Raw genomic sequence first — 12,586 nt, 5'->3', positions numbered from 1 at the left:
GGCAAGGGAGAAGACAGACAAGGAAAAGGAGGGGGAGAAAACAGGCAATTCGCACAAGGGCCATGTTTTGAGAGACCGCAGGCACCCCTGGTGCAGGTGGAGCCAGAGCTGCTCAGTCCCTCTGAAAGCCATGGCCATGATCTCCTTGCTCAGTCCATTTCCATCATCTGGGTTCCTGCAGGTCCTTCTGTGGGGCATCAGCAGCAGCTTCAGCAGATTCTGCCACAGTAGCGGTTGGTGATGCAGGAGAGGTCAAAGCCCCCGGAGTTGATGGGCACTCCATCACAGCTGAGGATGCTGCCAACAGCAGCAGAGGTGGAGGATCCCACAGCGGTGTTCTGTGGGAAGGAGCTGAGGATGGGGCCAGGCAGGGTCACCACCACTGGGGAGGGTTCGATGACGACAGTGGAGCTCTGGCACTGCCTGACACAGCACTCATTGCAGCTGTTGGCCAGCGGGGTCGGGCCGCAGGGCTGGCAGCAAGGGTTGCAGGGCTGGCAGCAGGACATGTCTGTGGTGGCTGCAGGTACACCTGGGAAAGAAGAAATGGAGAAGATAGGGGTGTGTAAGGAGCTGCCTGCCCACCAAGAGGGAGCCAAGACACGTGTTGGGCTGAGAGTTGGAGGCTCTGCAGGTGGGACCACACAACTCTTTGCCTGACCCCCAGCACTGAGCAAACAGAACCAGACAAGAAAGTTCCTTCCCAGTCAAGAGCCCAAGAGTCCCCTCAGCCAAATCCCAGCCCCTGTCCACACCAAACCTCCCCATATCCACTGCCCGCACACACTGCCCCAAGTCCCAGAAGAGGACAGAGCTTTGCACTCACTTGCTTCTGAAGGAGAAGAAGGGCAGTGAAGTGGGTGAGAGAGTGCAGAGCTGTGAGGGCTTTTATACTGGTCTTGCACTGCCCCAGGTCCAGGGAAGCCTCTGTGGAAGCAATAATTTTCTGAGAAGCTCATCTGAAATGCAAAACATCCCAGCTAATGAGATGGGCTGTGTTTTGGTTTCCTGTATGGCTGCATCTTAATTTCCTTCTTTGGACACCCATGATCTGCCTTGAAGGCTCCTTTTTAGAGCTGGGGAGGGAAGGTCATGGACTTGTGGGACAGGAGCTCATTGGTGGCAACAGAAGATGAGTTCCACGTGCCAGAGACATGGCCAGCAGTTTGGGGACAATGCCTTTGGGCACTCCTTTGGGCTGTTTGCTGCCCCATAGGCAGGAAGGGCCCTGCTGCTCCCAGCCCTGGAATCCTCACTCACATGTCAAAGGGTTACTGAACGTGACAAAGTGCCACATCCCCTTTCTCTGACCCTCCATCCTCTCTGTGCTCAACAGTGGCCATTGCCTCAGTACGTTTGTGTGATCAGAGTTGCTGTTGCTGACTTCTACTTTCCTTGCTGGTCTGAGGAGTCCTTGTGGAATTTGCTGGGGCTCCTGCACTCTCTGGATTGCAGAGTGCTTCTCTACCAACACCAACAACCTCAGTGTGTCTTGGGCTTTTTCCTGGCCAAGGAAGCTCCAGCCTTGCCCTCACAATTGGTTTCTCTGTGTCTCTTTGGGCACACGAGCCCACAGTTGCCTATGTGCAGGCACGGCTGTTTGCTTGTCCTTGTGTGTGGACTGGAGCAGTGGCAAAGGAAATTCTGCCCAGGCATGAGGAACAACTCTTGTTCTGTGAGCATGGCAAGGCCCAGAAGAGCTGCCTGGGCATCTTGTGAAGTCTCTGTGAATGTCATTAGAGTCCTTCAGACCACATGTAGCAATGTCCTGATCAGTTTGCTCTTGCTGGGCCTGCTCTGAGCAGGAGAGTCAAACCTGACCATGTCCAGAGGCCCATTCCAGCCTCAGCAGTTCTGGGAGTCTGGCTGATCATCCTGTCATTGACCATGATGCTCAAGTTGCTGCTGCACTCCTTTTCTGCAGAGGCAACAAGCTCCTTTTGCAACTCTGCAGCCCAATTCATCTTCCACCAGTGCACCTCATCTGAGATGTTCCTGCTGTCATTCATGGTTTACCTGTGACCTGTGCCAGCCTGAGGGTCCCCCATGTCATGTAAGTGAAGGCCTCTCACATTGTGGTGGCAGCTCTGAGGGCTGTGGCCATTCTGACCTTCTTGCCACCAGTGGCTCTCACCCTAAATATTCCCAAGTTTAGCCAATCACTGACTTTTCTTCTGAGAGTGGCTGCCTGTGCTCCTGGACTCATTTACTCCTTGTCTAAAACAAGGGCAACGATTTCATCTTGTGCTCCTTGGCCTTGTGGGACTGTGATGGGGAGATTCATCTCTCCAGCTGGCAGCAGATGGCAGAAAAGAGACACATGGCATTGAAACTTGGCTGTGCTTGTGCTGGACTTGTTACCATCACCCCTGATCTCCACCCACCCCACTACCAGCCCCTCCTGGGACAGTGTCTCTCTCCAAGAGAGCTGGTGTTGTCCCTGCTCAAACCACTGACATGGAGCCCAAACACGCAGAGAGTGAAGGAAGCAGAAGGAAAGTTTGGAAATGGAGGAGTGGAATTGTCCACGATATGCAAGGATGGTTGAAGGAGTGGGAGTGAGCAATTGAGGACAATTCCCCTGAGGAGCCAGGAAGGTGGGATGAAAAAGGAGGGGTTGTACCAGCAGAGAAGAGTGGCCTGCACAGCAGATGGGAAACATGAGGGGGAGAGAAGGGAAGGCAAGACAAGGCAAGACAATGCAAGACATGCAAGGCAAAACAAGGCAAGGCAAGCCAAAGAAAAGTCAAGGAAAAGGAAGGGCAAAGTAAGTAAAGGCGAGGCAGGGCAAAAGAAGGGAAAATGTAAAGGTCTGTCAAGGATTATGGTTCATGAAATGTTGTCCATCCACAGGGATGTCTAGGCTATGTCAGGGACTGTCTGGTGTACCAACTCTATGACAAATTACTCAGATGAAACAATAATTTGTGGATGATTGCCCTGATCACAGAGTATGTGACTTCTATGGAGAGGGGAGATGGCTGCTCTGCAGATGGGGCAACTCAGCTCAGCGTTCCTTGTGATGATGTTCTCAATGGTGGAACTCCATGGGCACCTCATTCTGCTCCACATGGCAAGGGAAGTCCACCCACTCCAAAGGGCTGCTCACAAGGTAAGGGGAACTGGGAAGGTGCTTGTCAGCTACTGTTCAGAGACAGGACTCTCTGGTCAAAACCATTGGCATTGTCCCCAGTTTTATCATGGCAGGGCCTCCGCTTTGTGTTGCTGGCAATGGCCAGTTCTAACACAAAGGCCTGCAGAAGGGTCATGGTGTAACTCCAGCTGGTATCTCAGCCCACACAAGTCCCTCACTGCACCAGGGTGGGACAGGGAGAGAATAGGAAGAGGAGAAGTGAGAAAGCCCACGAGTTCAAATAAAGATGGGTAAATAGGTAAAGTAAAAGCTCTGCACAGAAGCAAGCAAATCCATGGATTCATTCCCCACTTCCCAAGTGAAGGCAGATATTCGGCCATTCCCAGGACAGCAAGGATCCATCCTGCAAAATGCTTAACTGAAAAGACTAATGCCATCACTCCAAACATCCCCATCATGCTTCTTCTTCCCACAGCTTAATATGCTCAGCCCGTTGTCACAGCATATGAGATACCATTTAGGGCAGTTGGGATCAGCTGTCCCAGATGTGTCCCCTCAGCCCTTCTTGTGCATCCACAATCTACTCACCAGTGGAACAATGCTTCTGAGAAGAAGAAATGTCCTTGATGTTGTGTAAGCACCCCTCAACAACAACAAATTATCTCCGTTTGATCAACACTGTTTACAGAACCAATCCCAAGAGTAGGCCCAGTCACTATTGGGTATTACATGAACTCTATCCCAGCCCAAACCAGCCCAAGAACTCCTGAAGGGGAGGATCAATTCTGTGTGGGATACATCTATTCTATCTGATCTATGGCTGATCAATTTTCTAGTATAGACAGTTCCTTTCTGGACATCCTGACACTCTCAGTGTGCTGCCTTCACCTCTTCCATGCAAAATACAGCCTGGATAATGAACTGTGGCTTCAGCCCACTTGCCTTCTCTTAGGTAGGAAAGTCAGAGTTGTCGCAGGAGCAGAAAGCCTTGGGAAGAGGGAAATAGAGATGGATGTCCCCAAAAGTGCTGGATGAAAGAGGGCAAGATCGGGATTGGGACTGGTGTCCCCATACAGGAAGAAGGCAGCTCTGCTGGGCATGGCTCTGTGCTCTGACAGAGGTGCTGCCCTGGCTCTGGTTGGGCACTCGGGGGCCAGAGAAGTTCTCCAGGGACCCTTTGCCATTCCTGGAGAGGTCAAGAGGCTTGTGGCCCTGGCCATCTCCTTGGTCTCCTTCTGCCCCAGCACTGCAGGTGCAGCTCTGGGAACTCCCTATCTGGCAGTCTCAGGAGTGCCCCTGGGGCAGCCTGGCCTGGGCTTTGAACAGAGGCATCAGTTACAAGTGGCTCTGATTGCCTGCCAGGGAGTTCAGCAGCACTTTGAACAAGAGCTTGTAAAGGTTCAGCTGTGGCCTGGCTGCATCAATGGGAGGCTGTGAGTGCTGGAAAGCCTTCTGCTGGGGCTGGGAAGTCTGAGAACCAACAGAGGTGGCTGATTGTTTCCTTTAGCTGACTGAGTAAATGCGTTACCCTTAGGAAAACGTGAGTAGAAGGGATCCCTAGGGAAGAGCGGTGGGATCCAAGGTAGTGTCAGAGGCATTGGTTCAATGCTTTGGCCAGAGGGTTGGAGGATGCTTTGGTGTGGCAAAGAAAGAAGAACATACAAGCTGGCAACATTCACCTCCTGCATCCCAGGAGCTCCCTGGGCACTTTACTAATTGTGGAGAGTGACACAGTGCAGCGTTTCCCAGCAGAATTGCTGACACTGGAAGGGGCAGGAGACACAAGAGTGTCAGGCTGGGCAGGAGCAGAATTGGTTGGGCTGTCAACACTGGAGGGGAAAAAGGTGAGCCCTGACAATCCGGCACAAACAGGGACAATCCTTCCTGGAGGAGAAGATCCCAGCTGGCACATGACAAAGGATGTGAGATGTGCTGGGTGTGAATAGAGGAGTTATTGCCTTCACATGCATTTGGCAGAGAACACAAATCCTCCTCCACTTCCCACCTGTGCTGAGGGAGCAGAGGGGGAGCTCTCAGGAACCAGAGGACATCTGCCCTCAGAAAATGCCCCTCTCCCAGCTGTACTGGAGGAAATACTGGCACCCTGTCTGGGAAGAGTCAAGATCCTTGACAGACCTAAAATGAAGGCTAAAGGGAAGGCAAGGAGAGCTGAAATGATGCAGAAGGAACAGCTTGTAGCAGGAGGACACAAAGGAAAGTGGGTGTGGAACAGCCCCTCTGGGCTGGGGCTGAGGGACAGAGATGCTGTAGCTGGAGATGTCTTGTGGCCAAAGCTTCATCAGGGAGGGTTGGCAGGAGGATCACTGGGCTGTGTGGGGAGCATCCTGTCATACAGCCGCCACCACCACCACCATGCCTGCCCCACGCAGAGGGACCTGCTGAGCTCCAAGAGCCACCCTGCCAGGGAGGGCTCACAGGTGCTGTGGATGCAGAAACAGCTCCCAGTGCCACCACCATCCTCCACTGCAGCTAGGGAGATGGACTACTCATCTGGAAACTGGTTGGGCTCCCCATCATCTGCAGGGTGTTGTCAATGGCTAAAGAGGGAATTGTGTTTGGGGTGCAGCGAGGCAGGCCCTCACAGCCTCTCTGCAGGAGCCAGGGACAACTTCATCAGCTACAAGGCACAGTCGCTTGAAAGGAGACCACTGCCTGTGTTTCCTCTTTCTCTCCTTGGGAAGGGCCCTGGCTCTCCTCTGTGCCTGCCAGATCTTCCCAGAGTGACACCTTTCTCCCTGGCAGGTGGGCACAGCATGGGCAGAGAGAAGGACCACCCAGACTCACAGGATGGGATGCAGCAGAACTTTAATGAGTTGCAAGGGGGGAAAGGACATGCTCAGGGTGGGCACCATGGTGCAGGGAGCAGCAGGGGGAGGTAGGAAGAGTCTCTGCCCCATGGCCAGGGTACACTTCACACCTTGCATGGGGCTTAGCCGGTCATCACAGCCCAGGAAGACCAGTAGGCAAGGGAGAAGACAGACAAGGAAAAGGAGGGGGAGAAAACAGGCAATTCGCACAAGGGCCATGTTTTGAGAGACCGCAGGCACCCCTGGTGCAGGTGGAGCCAGAGCTGCTCAGTCCTTCTGAAAGCCATGGCCATGATCTCCTTGCTCAGTCCATTTCCATCATCTGGGTTCCTGCAGGTCCTTCTGTGGGGCATCAGCAGCAGCTTCAGCAGATTCTGCCGCAGTAGCGGTTGGTGATGCAGGAGAGGTCAAAGCCCCCGGAGTTGATGGGCACTCCCTGAGAGCTGAGGATGCTGCCAACAGCAGCAGAGGTGGAGGATCCCACAGCGGTGTTCTGTGGGAAGGAGCTGAGGATGGGGCCAGGCAGGGTCACCACCACTGGGGAGGGTTCGATGACGACAGTGGAGCTCTGGCACTGCCTGACACAGCACTCATTGCAGCTGTTGGCCAGCGGGGTTGGGCCGCAGGGCTGGCAGCAAGGGTTGCAGGGCTGGCAGCAGGACATGTCTGTGGTGGCTGCAGGTACACCTGGGAAAGAAGAAATGGAGAAGATAGGGGTGTGTAAGGAGCTGCCTGCCCACCAAGAGGGAGCCAAGACACGTGTTGGGCTGAGAGTTGGAGGCTCTGCAGGTGGGACCACACAACTCTTTGCCTGACCCCCAGCACTGAGCAAACAGAACCAGACAAGAAAGCTCTTTCCCAGGCAAGAGCCCAAGAGTCCCCTCAGCCAAATCCTAGCCCCTGTCCACACGAACCCTTTAGCCCACATTCACTGCCAGGACACGCCACCCCAAGTCCCAGAAGAGGACAGAGCTTTGCACTCACTTGCTTCTGAAGGAGAAGAAGGGCAGTGAAGTGGGTGAGAGAATGCAGAGCTCTGAGGGCTTTTATTCTGGTCTTGCACTTCCCCAGGTCCAGGGAAGCCTCTGTGGAAGTAATAATTTTCTGAGAAGCTCATCTGAAATGCAAAACATCCCAGCTAATGAAATGGGCTGTGTTTTGCCTTTCTTTATGGTGTCATTTACAAATACTTCCTTGGCCTGTGGTCCATGCTGGTATCACTCTTCCTTCTAATCTCCATGAAGGACACTGCCAATACTTATAAAATCCTCTTCCAACCTAAATCTTTTTCCTAATTTTTGTACCTCTTCCTTCATCTTTTTAACACTTTTACCTTAGTTTGTTGAGTACAATTAGGACTAATCATGTTGACAGCAAATAAAAAACTGGACAATAACTGGAAAGCAACCCCTGGACATGGTCAGGTTTAACTCTCCTGCTCAGAGCAGGCCCAGCAAGAGCAAACTGATCAGGACATTGCTACATGTGGTCTGAAGGACTCTAATGACATTCACAGAGACTTCACAAGATGCCCAGGCAGCTCTTCTGGGCCTTGCCATGCTCACAGAACAAGAGTTGTTCCTCATGCCTGGGCAGAATTTCCTTTGCCACTGCTCCAGTCCACACACAAGGACAAGCAAACAGCCGTGCCTGCACATAGGCAACTGTGGGCTCGTGTGCCCAAAGAGACACAGAGAAACCAATTGTGAGGGCAAGGCTGGAGCTTCCTTGGCCAGGAAAAAGCCCAAGACACACTGAGGTTGTTGGTGTTGGTAGAGAAGCACCAGACACAATCCAGAGAGTGCAGGAGCCCCAGCAAATTCCACAAGGACTCCTCAGACCAGCAAGGAAAGTAGAAGTCAGCAACAGCAACTCTGATCACACAAACGTACTGAGGCAATGGCCACTGTTGAGCACAGAGAGGATGGAGGGTCAGAGAAAGGGGATGTGGCACTTTGTCACGTTCAGTAACCCTTTGACATGTGAGTGAGGATTCCAGGGCTGGGAGCAGCAGGGCCCTTCCTGCCTATGGGGCAGCAAACAGCCCAAAGGAGTGCCCAAAGGCATTGTCCCCAAACTGCTGGCCATGTCTCTGGCACGTGGAACTCATCTTCTGTTGCCACCAATGAGCTCCTGTCCCACAAGTCCATGACCTTCCCTCCCCAGCTCTAAAAAGGAGCCTTCAAGGCAGATCATGGGTGTCCAAAGAAGGAAATTAAGATGCAGCCATACAGGAAACCAAAACACAGCCCATCTCATTAGCTGGGATGTTTTGCATTTCAGATGAGCTTCTCAGAAAATTATTGCTTCCACAGAGGCTTCCCTGGACCTGGGGCAGTGCAAGACCAGTATAAAAGCCCTCACAGCTCTGCACTCTCTCACCCACTTCACTGCCCTTCTTCTCCTTCAGAAGCAAGTGAGTGCAAAGCTCTGTCCTCTTCTGGGACTTGGGGCAGTGTGTGCGGGCAGTGGATATGGGGAGGTTTGGTGTGGACAGGGGCTGGGATTTGGCTGAGGGGACTCTTGGGCTCTTGACTGGGAAGGAGCTTTCTTGTCTGGTTCTGTTTGCTCAGTGCTGGGGGTCAGGCAAAGAGTTGTGTGGTCCCACCTGCAGAGCCTCCAACTCTCAGCCCAGCATGTGTCTTGGCTCCCTCTTGGTGGGCAGGCAGCTCCTTACACACCCCTATCTTCTCCATTTCTTCTTTCCCAGGTGTACCTGCAGCCACCACAGACATGTCCTGCTGCCAGCCCTGCAACCCTTGCTGCCAGCCCTGCGGCCCGACCCCGCTGGCCAACAGCTGCAATGAGTGCTGTGTCAGGCAGTGCCAGAGCTCCACTGTCATCATCGAACCCTCCCCAGTGGTGGTGACCCTGCCTGGCCCCATCCTCAGCTCCTTCCCACAGAACACCGCTGTGGGATCCTCCACCTCTGCTGCTGTTGGCAGCATCCTCAGCTGTGATGGAGTGCCCATCAACTCCGGGGGCTTTGACCTCTCCTGCATCACCAACCGCTACTGCGGCAGAATCTGCTGAAGCTGCTGCTGATGCCCCACAGAAGGACCTGCAGGAACCCAGATGATGGAAATGGACTGAGCAAGGAGATCATGGCCATGGCTTTCAGAGGGACTGAGCAGCTCTGGCTCCACCTGCACCAGGGGTGCCTGCGGTCTCTCAAAACATGGCCCTTGTGTGAATTGCCTGTTTTCTCCCCCTCCTTTTCCTTGTCTGTCTTCTCCCTTGCCTACTGGTCTTCCTGGGCTGTGATGACCGGCTAAGCCCCATGCAAGGTGTGAAGTGTACCCTGGCCATGGGGCAGAGACTCTTCCTACCTCCCCCTGCTGCTCCCTGCACCATGGTGCCCACCCTGAGCATGTCCTTTCCCCCCTTGCAACTCATTAAAGTTCTGCTGCATCCCATCCTGTGAGTCTGGGTGGTCCTTCTCTCTGCCCATGCTGTGCCCACCTGCCAGGGAGAAAGGTGTCACTCTGGGAAGATCTGGCAGGCACAGAGGAGAGCCAGGGCCCTTCCCAAGGAGGGAAAGAGGAAACATAGGCAGTGGTCTCCTTTCAAGCGACTGTGCCTTGTAGCTGATGAAGGTGTCCCTGGCTCCTGCAGAGGGTGCTTTTTGCCAAGACCTGCAGACCAGTACCTTGGTTAGTCACTGGCCATGCAGCTGCAGCTCCTCACCCTGCCCTTGTTCCCCAGGATTCCCCACTCTCTCCTGTTTCCACCTGGCTCAAACACCTGCCTGCCAGAGGGATGCAGCAGCACAGGGCACTTGTGCTGTTTGCTGAGCCTTTTGACTTCTCTTTTTTCCAATTATAAGCAGATTGTCACAGTGGGTGTCAAATGTACTGGGAAACCCAGAGATCTTTTCGTAGGGCAACTTGTTGGGATCATGGAGACTTGATGGGATGGCTTGCTTGACTACAGTGTTTCACTAAGGGGGGTTATTGGATTATTACCACCCACCCCTCAGGGTAACTCAGGTTCTTGTTAATTGATCCCTTGGAGTGGATTACAGTGAAATGACACTGAATGATCCATGTAAACATATATATAGACATGGATAGATGGATAGATAGATAGATGGATAGATAGATAGATAGATAGATAGATAGATAGATAGATAGATAGATAGATAGATAGATAGATATGCCTACAAAATAAGGAACTTGTTGTCTTCTCTAGGACTATCTGGATTGTGAAGCCTGTCTCTGTGCAGGCACTGACTCCCATTTTTTCCAGATTTCATGACAAGTGTCAGCGAGCAGAAGAGACTAGTCATGGTGGAGGAAAGAGACCCCTTCTAGACCACCTGCTCTGTCCAGATGTGCCCCCCTGGGGCCATGTTCTAATACCAGCAGAGGATATCACACATCTGCAACCCCACATCTGTTCTCATATCCCACAGCAGCTGGGCTCAAGTAGAGCAGCCAACTCAGCCCATGGCTGAACACCATGGGGAAATACAAGCTCCAGGGGCTGCAGGAATTTCAGGTGTCTAATACCAGTTCGTGCCTCTCTCCTGGTTACAGAGGAAGGGGGTGTAGTTTTAATGCTGTGTGGTTGTGACCAACTTGCTTATTCCATACCACCCACTTCATTGCTGGAGTGTAGTTTCAGCAAGAAAAAGCAGAGATTGGAAGAGGAAGTGCATCATCTTGTCTGACTCCCTCCAGTGGGAAGGTGTTGGGGTCAGGCCCTGTGGGCCCAGCTCTTCTTTCATCACTGCCAGTCCCCCTTCCCTTCCTTCAAGCTGCAGCGCATTAATTTGGTGCCCAGTGTGGGGCTCAAACCCACAACCCTGAGATGAAGATTCTTGTGCTCTACAGACTGAGCTAATTAGATATCCTTGTTTTTAACACCAGCACAGAGCTAGATTTCAAATAAGCCATTTTTTGAGGGAGGGACAATAATGGAGAGATTATGGGTTGAAATTACAACTTAACTAAAAGCATAAAGCAGTAGAATAAGACACTCACCCAAGGAGTAGTTCACCACTGAAACAGACTCTCCAGGGCAGTGGTCACAGCACCAATGCTGACAGATCTCAAGAAGCATTTGAACAATACTCTTAGGCACAGAATGTGGATCCTGGGGATGGTCCTGTGCAGGGCTAAGGGTTGGAGTGGTGATCCTTGAGGGTCCCTTTCAACTCAACATATTCTGTGATTCTGTGACTGTGTGACAGGCACCATAACAACAGCAGTATTAATAGCAAAAGTATAGAAAAAGAAGAAATTTTAACCACAGATGGATATTCATCATTGGGAACAAAAAAAAAGAAATTGATAGATGCTTCATGTGGATTGTGACCACATGTTCTCCAGATAAAGGAAATACCATGACCATTCCTGCACCCTGTGACACATGGAATTTGAGGAAAAGGGCAATGTAATAGAGGAGTTCCCACAGGTAACAATTCCCATCCCCAAACCCAAGATGACAGAAAACAATGATGGACAAACCCCCAAAATCGAGGTCATCCACATCCCACTGCCTGCTTTTCTGGACTACTGTGCTCGGCTGTTCTCAGCACTTTTTGGCTCAGCTCCTCATGCCTGGCCCCCTGCTGCCTCATTCCCCACAGCTCCTCCGTGTCCTCCACCTCTCCATTCCCCCTGCAGCTGCTTCCACTCTGTCAGCATTGGGGCCTCAGTTTCCTCTGGGGTCTGACACACCACTTTCACTTTTCTGGGAGTAAAATTTCCACTCCCATGGCCTTGGACTTGTGGCCACTTTTCTGGGAGTGGAGTTTGCACTCCCATGGGCTCAGGCTTGGGGCCGCTTTTCTCAAAGTGACATCTCGGGCTCATCGCTGCTGTCCTTCAGCACTGATAGGAGAAACAGGAACATTGCTCCCAGCATTCCAGAGTGCCCAAATGAACAATAAATAATCTTAGAAAAGCCCTAGAGAATTAGACAAGGCATGTAACTCAAGCATACAAGATGTAAGCTTAGCTTTGTGCACCCAGATAATATAAAAAACCAAACATTACAGTTTTTGTGGTGAAACACAGTGACACTGTACCTGCTCAAGAACTGAGGTCAAGACAACAAAGAAGATCCAGAAGGACCAAATAAGGACTTTCAATGGAGGTGTGACTATGTAAAGCCAAGTAATAACTACGTATTAAGTAAGCAAGAATATCTAATGAATATGTAAACTGTATGCTGTAACAGAGGCCCAGTGTATCTGCCAGTTGGCACATTCAATCAGAGGAGCTGTCCTCTGAACATCCAACACACTGAATAAAGAACAAATGCCCTTTGTAACACCTACAGGTTGGTGTTAAGGAGTTTGTTTCTGCTGCTTTTCAATATCAGCACCACATCTTGGAGCTGTGGCTTGTAGGAACAGAAAGGGGACCAGTGGTGCCAGAAGAGAGGCCAGGTCTGTGGGGCCTGATCCCAACACCTCCCCTTGGAGTGAGCCAGGCAAGGGAATGCACTTTCCATTCCATCCTCCAGCTTTTCCTGCTGAAACCAGTCCCCAGGCAATGATGGATGGTATGAAATAAACAACTTGGTCACAGCCACACAGCACTAAAATTCCACACCCTTCCTCTGTAATCAGGACAGCCTCTGTGCTGTCCATGCTTAGGGGTCCCTTCCAGCTCAGGATATTCTGTGATTGTATAAAGGCTGAGCCCTGAGGACA

The 12,586-nt window shown here is 51.9% G+C and overlaps 3 pseudogenes; 1 reads left to right on the top strand and 2 right to left on the bottom strand.

Moving 5' to 3' along the window:
• Nucleotides 1-209: 209 nt before the first annotated feature.
• On the bottom strand, nt 210-959 carry LOC139682641 (feather keratin Cos1-1/Cos1-3/Cos2-1-like; annotated as a pseudogene).
• Nucleotides 960-6,286: 5,327 nt separating this feature from the next.
• Nucleotides 6,287-7,039, bottom strand: LOC139682815 (feather keratin Cos1-1/Cos1-3/Cos2-1-like; annotated as a pseudogene).
• Nucleotides 7,040-8,205: 1,166 nt separating this feature from the next.
• On the top strand, nt 8,206-8,955 carry LOC139682640 (feather keratin Cos1-1/Cos1-3/Cos2-1-like; annotated as a pseudogene).
• The last annotated feature ends 3,631 nt before the right edge of the window (nt 8,956-12,586 follow it).

This window comes from Pithys albifrons, chromosome 25 (assembly GCF_047495875.1).
Source record: "Pithys albifrons albifrons isolate INPA30051 chromosome 25, PitAlb_v1, whole genome shotgun sequence".
In the NCBI taxonomy this organism is placed as follows: domain Eukaryota; kingdom Metazoa; phylum Chordata; class Aves; order Passeriformes; family Thamnophilidae; genus Pithys; species Pithys albifrons.
This window is presented reverse-complemented; position numbering and strand designations above follow the sequence as displayed.